Below are 6,576 nucleotides of genomic sequence, written 5' to 3' on the forward strand. Positions count from 1 at the left end.
TTTCATCTAGATTAATAATATGCCATTTTCATCCCATGCTAAAATGCTTAAAATTTTGTTTGTTTAATTTTGCTCAAATGCCATGTTAAAATGCTTTATTTCATAACTAACTAACCGTAGCTCCGATTTAAATAAACTTTATATGTAAATGGGGTAGAATTTTGCCTAGTTTAACATGGTGGCCTTACTTTGCATGTTAAACAACCCTAAAATTGTGTTTAGGGCAGAACAGGACCTAATCTAAAATATGCATATGGGGAGTTTCCGGAATTGTTGTTCGTTGCTTCCGGCCTCATTTAAACTTGACTAGATAGGTAGTTTTGCTTTGCTTCACTCTCTTGCCATGTTTAACAACATTTAATATTGTTGGGGTACATAAACGAGAGAGAACTAAATAATCGATGTGGTGTTTTGTCAATATGCATCCCGATGCATATTGAGCTCCATTTAATTTGTAGGATTGATTGTGCACTTTGCCATGCCATGCCATGCATATTTAAAACGAACAGGCATCATACTTATTTGCGCATCATGCCATGTTCATGTGGTGGTTGTTTACCATGTTGTTTGTTTCTTTCCGGGTTGCTTCTCTCGTTAGCTTCGGTTTCGTTCCGGAGTTGTGAGGATTCGTTCATCTACGGCCGTTTGTCTTCTTCATGGACTCTTTCTTCTTCCTTGCGGGATTTCAGGCAAGATGATCATACCCTCGAAATCACTACTATCTTTGCTATGCTAGTTTGCTCGCTCTTTTGCTATGCCAATGCTACGATGCCTACCATTTGCTTGTCAGCCTCCCAAATTGCCATGTCAAACCTCTAACCCACCATGTCCTAGCAAACCGTTGATTGGCTATGTTACCACTTTGCTCAGCCCCTCTTATAGCGTTGTTAGTTGCAGGTGAAGATTGAAGTTTGTTCCTTGTTGGAACATGGAGATGCCGTTCCTTGTTGGAACATTTATTTGCTTGTTGGGATATCACAATATATCTTATTTAATTAATGCATCTATATACTTGGTAAAGGGTGGAAGGCTCGGCCTTATGCCTGGTGTTTTGTTCCACTCTTACCGCCCTAGTTTCCGTCATATCGGTGTTATGTTCCCGGATTTTGCGTCCCTTACACGGTTGGGCTATAATGGGAACCCCTTGACAGTTCGCCTTAAGTAAAGCTCTTCCAGCAATGCCCAACATTGATTTTACCATTTGCCACCTAGCCTTTTCTTTTCCCTTGGGAGTCGCGCTCCTGAGGGTCATCATTATTTTACCCCTCGGGCCAGTGCTCCTCTGAGTGTTGGTCCAAACTAGAGTCCTGTGCAGCGCCCCCTCGGGGAAACTCGAGGTTTGGTTTTAGTTGTACGAAGCGCTCATCTGAGTGTGCCCTGAGAAAGAGATATGTGCAGCTCCTATCGGGATTTGTCGGCACATTCGGGCGGTGTTGCTGGTTTAGTTTTACCCTGTCGAAATGTCTTGTTGTACCGGGATACCGAGTCTGATCGGAATGTCTCGGGTGGAGGTCTATTCCTTCGTTGACCGTGAGAGCTTGTGATGGGCTAAGTTGGGACACCCCTGCAGGGTATTAACTTTCGAAAGCCGTGCCCGTGGTTATGGGCAGATGGGAATTTGTTAACGTCCGGTTGTAGAAAACCCGAAGTTGACCTTAATTAAAATACATCAACCGCATGTGTAACCGTGATGGTCTCTTTCTGGCGGAGTCCGGGAAGTGAACACGGTGTTGGAGTTATGCTTGACGTAGGTAGTCCAGGATCACTTCTTGATCATACCTTTGTCGACCGTGCTTTGCCTTCTCTTCTCGCTCTCATTTGCGTATGTTAGCCACCATATATGCTAGTCGCTTGCTGCAGCTCCACCTCATACCTTTACCTTACCCATAAGCTTAAATAGTCTTGATCGCGAGGGTGCGAGATTGCTGAGTCCCTGTGGCTCACAGATACTCCCAGAACCAGCTTGCAGGTGCCGATGAGTCCGTGCAGATGACGCAACCAAGCTCAGGAGGAGCTCGATGAAGATCTTGTCCTTTGTGGTGTTTCGTTCTAGTTGATCAGTAGTGGAGCCCAGTTGGGGTCGATCGGGGACCTTTGTCGCATTTGGGGTTCTTCTTTTATTTTGGTTCCGTAGTCGGACCTTGATTGTATCTGGATGATGTAATGCTTTATTCATGTAATTGTTTGAAGTGGCGATTGTAAGCCAACTATGTATCTCTTTCCCTTATGTATTACATGGGTTGCGTGAAGATTACCTCACTTGCGACATTGCTTTCAATGCGGTTATGCCTCTAAGTCGTGCTTCGACACGTGGGAGATATAGCCGCATCGAGGGCGTGACACCAGGGTCCCATTGATACAGAGCTGCTGATGATATCTGGTGACGGGAGGTCCCATGGCTCCATAGCCATGGGAGATGGACTTATCCGTTGTCCTAGCACTCTCCCGGAGATCAAGGCGCGCCAGTCGAGCTCCGCTCCTGAGATAAGGCCTCGTGAATGGCCAGTCCAACTCGCCATCAAGGTTAGTTATACGTACTCAGCTATCTTTCTCCATTACATTGTGTGTGCTTCCATCAATGATTACAAATGGTCATGTGAGTGGTGTTGCAGGCTGCTATACAGAGTGAGAGAGATAGAACGGAGAAACTTTTGGCGGAGGCGGAGGAGAGGCAGCGAGAGTTGGAGGAGAAGACGACAAAGATGTTGGAGGAGGAGAGGGCACGGAATGACATGCAGGCAAGGGCCATGTACGAGCTCCTTGTGGTAAGTTTCTTCTGCAGATTACTTGCTAGTCTTAACATTTGAGTCTCATTACTAACTAGTATGACTCTGTTGTGAAAACCAAATGTGCAGTCTGTGTGTGAGAAGTCCGGTTAGACCGCTCCGCCGATGCCAGTGATTGCTCCTGGGAGCACGGTGAGTTTAATTTGAATGGACATTACTTGCTTGTCTTAACATATGAGTGTCATAATGCTAACGAGACATTGGAAATGATCTTTGGTGCAGCTTAACTCCAGAAACGCATCGCACGATCCTTCTCCAGCTACCGGCGCGAGCCAGCCCACTCCTTCTCCAGCTACCGGCGCGAGCCAGCCCGCTCCTACACCTCCGTGATCACGGTAAGTTTCTCTAGGGTTTTGCTTAACAAATGCATAAAGACCTAGACTTAGCTTTATTTCCTCCTATATGCTTACATAATGACCTAGAGTTAGGTTCTTTTCCTCCAAAATGACTTAATAAGCTTACTGACCTCATAAACCATCCATTCTACCTAAGTTAGCTCTAAAATGACTCATTTTACCTTAGTTAGATTACAAGTGATCCAATTTATCCAAGTTAGCTCGAAAATGACCCATTTTACGTAGATTAGCTCCTAAATGATCCATTTTACCTACGTTAGCTTTAAAATGACCCATTCCACCTAGGTTAGCTCCAAAATGACCCATTTCACCTAGGTTAGCTCCAAAATGACCCATTTCACCTAAGTTAGCTGAAAAACGATCCATTTTACCTTAGTTAGCTCAAAAACGTGGCATTTCACCTAGGTTAGCTCATAAACGACCCATTTGACCTAGGTTAGCTCATAAATGACCCATTTCACCTAGGTTAGCTCATAAACAACCTATTTCACCTAGGTTAGCTCATAAACGACCCATTTCACCTAGGTTTGCTCATAAACGACTCATTTCACCTAACTTAGCTCATAAACGACCCATTTCACCTAGGTTTGCTCATAAACGACTCATTTCACCTAGGTTTGCTCATAAACGACTCATTTCACCTAGGTTTGCTCATAAACGACCCATTTCACCTAGGTTTGCTCATAAACGACCCATTTCACCTAGGTTTGCTCATAAACGACCCATTTCACCTAACTTAGCTCCAAAATGATCCATTTCACCTAGGATAGCTCATAAACTACCCATTTCACCTAGGCTAGCTCATATACGATACATTTCACCTAAGTTAGCTAATATATGGCATATACTTCTTCTTCTAGTCTTCTTCTTCTATTCTTTTTCTTCTAGTCTAATTCTTCTTCTAGTCTTCTTTTTCTAACTTTCTTATTTGTCATTTTGCAGGTTTCATTCACTTCACGGAAGCCAGCTTCCTATGATGGATTGCTTGCTTTTTCCTGTTTTTTCCTTTGATGCACTTGTATTCTGCTGGCTTGCTATGAAGAAACTTTGCATATTGTAATATGTATGGATCGATGGAACTATGTGATGGATATATATGTGATGTGAAATTTTGATGGATATATATGTGATGTGATGGAACTATGTGATGGATATTTATGTGATGGATATATATGTGCTGTGAAATTTTTGTTGTGATAATTGTTGGATATAAGAAAAACAGAAAAAAAAGAGGCAGTTTAGGCTCTTTGCCGTCCGCGGCAGACGGCAAAGACCCCTTTGCCGTCGGTGGCAGACGGCAAAGGGGGCACATGGCGCCCACCTGTGCTTCCTGGGGTGGACCATTTGGCCAATTTGCCGACAGTGGCGGACGGCAAAGCCTGGCTGACGACAAAGACTTCGCCTTTGCCATCCGCCGGGCGGACGACAAAAAAAAACGGGCGCTGAGGTATTGCTGATGTCACCTAGTGGACGGCAAAGAGGCACACTAATTTGCCGTCCGCTGGTGGACGGCAAAGGCCGCCGTTAGCCGCCTAACGGAGTGACAATGGCGGACGTGCCACATTTTGCCGTCCCCCCTCTTTGCCGTCCGCCGCTGTAGGCAAAGGGCTCTTTGCCGTCCGCCTTGGAAAGCAGACGGCAAAGGACCTGTTTGCCGACCCTATCTTTGCCGTCTGTGTTTGCCGTCCGCGGCGGACGGCAAAGTGCTTTGCCGTCAGCCGTCCCTGCGTTTGCCGTCCGCCATGGCAGATGGCAAAGTACTGGATTCCTGTAGTGCTCGTTCCCCGTTCCTTAACAAGAAAAGAATGAGGATGAATTTCACAAAAGGCATCATTGTCAAGTGCAAGACGACTAGCAGAGATTAGGCTCTTGCTAGCTTCTGGAACATGAAGGATATTATTTAGGTAAAGATCACGATCAGGGGTACGAATAGCTGAATGACCAATATGTTCTATAGCCATACCTGACCCACTAGCAGTGTGGATTTGCTCGTTTCCAGTGTAGCGGTCACGGACAGTCAGCTTCTCAAGGTCTCCTGTGATGTGATCGGTGGCGCCGCTGTCAAGATACCAATTGGTATCCACCCCATATTGAGGTGCTGCCAGGTTCACCGTCCTCTCTTCTCCTCCTTGGTAGGCTTCATCATAGCGTTTCCAGCACTTCCACGCTGGATGACCCAGTTTGCCACAGATCTGGCACTGGATCCTAGGTGCAGGGGCATTGTTGTTGTAGTTGCCCCCACCACCGTTGTTGTTGTAGTGGCCTCCTCCTCCTTGTCCACCGCGACCGCCAGGCTTGATGTAGGGGCGGCCACAGTCACCACTGTTGTTGCCGTTGCCGCCACGGCCACGGCCATGGTCACCACGCCCGCGGCCTCTGGTGGCAGCGTTAGCGGAGGACTGCGATACTCCACCGCGGAGCTTCATCCGCGTCTCGAAGCTGATCAGCTGCGAGAACAGCTCGGGGACGGTGATCGGCTCCACTCTGGAGCACATGGCGGAGACCACAGGATCAAACTCCTCGTCCAAGCCAGCGAGGATGTGGGAGACGACATCATCATCGTCGATCTTCTTCCCTGCAGCGATGAGGTCATCACAGAGAGACTTCACTTTCCCGACATAGTCGGTGATGGAGGAGTTCCCCTTCTGCAGATTGGCGAGGGTGATGCGCACGTTGACCGTCTGGGCACGAGTGTGAGACGCAAGCATCTCTGCAATCGTGTTCCAGAGTTCTGCCGACGTGTGACAGGTAGCGACCTGGATGGCCATCTCACGGGGCAGAGTTGTCAGAAGGTAAGAAAAGACTTGCTGATCTTGGGCATACCAGGTATGGAACTCCGGGTTGGGCTTCGTCGTCTTGGTTTTGCCATCAGATGAGGCTACTTCAAGGTGCATGGGTGGCACCGGGTGATCGACGTCGAGGTACTGCTCCATGCGGGCTCCTCTGAGCGCCGACAGAACTGTCGCCCGCCATAGGGCTTGGTTGTTCTTGCTGAGCTTCTCGGAGACGGCGTGTACAAATGGAGAGGATGGGAAGGAGTTTGAAGGTGTCGCCATGGATGATCTCGAGAAGTGCTCTGATTACCATGTAAAAGCTAGGGTTGGCTGCGTTAAGCGTGTTGCCTCTTGGCAGGGACGCCTTTGTGTTTATATAGACAGAAGATTACAGGATATGGCGCAGGTAGTTGGTTGGTTATCAACTTGTCCTCTACTCCAAGCTATACACGAGATAGAGGTTATCCTAGCCAACAACCTGCGCCACAACTCATGTACACAATACGTTACATTGTCACGATACAACTACGGTCCTATACTTTTAACAGTCATATCATATAAAATTATCATTTATATGCACTCACAGTAAGATTTGCTACTTCATTCATTCCTAAATATAAAACGTTTTGTCAGTTCAAATTAAACTGCAAAAACGTCTTG

General features: G+C 46.9%; 1 long non-coding RNA gene and 1 pseudogene across 1 annotated transcript; one reads left to right on the forward strand and one right to left on the reverse strand.

Moving 5' to 3' along the window:
- The first annotated feature begins 3,007 nt into the window (after positions 1-3,007).
- LOC123094515 (uncharacterized) lies at positions 3,008-4,305 on the forward strand. Its single transcript, XR_006445856.1, has 2 exons — positions 3,008-3,121; positions 4,085-4,305. It is a non-coding gene; the product is annotated as an uncharacterized lncRNA (long non-coding RNA).
- A 1,268-nt stretch (positions 4,306-5,573) lies between these two features.
- On the reverse strand, positions 5,574-5,712 carry LOC123095318 (uncharacterized; annotated as a pseudogene).
- Between the last annotated feature and the right edge of the window lie 864 nt (positions 5,713-6,576).

The sequence above is a fragment of the Triticum aestivum genome, chromosome 4B, assembly GCF_018294505.1.
Source record: "Triticum aestivum cultivar Chinese Spring chromosome 4B, IWGSC CS RefSeq v2.1, whole genome shotgun sequence".
Taxonomy (NCBI): Eukaryota; Viridiplantae; Streptophyta; class Magnoliopsida; order Poales; family Poaceae; genus Triticum; species Triticum aestivum.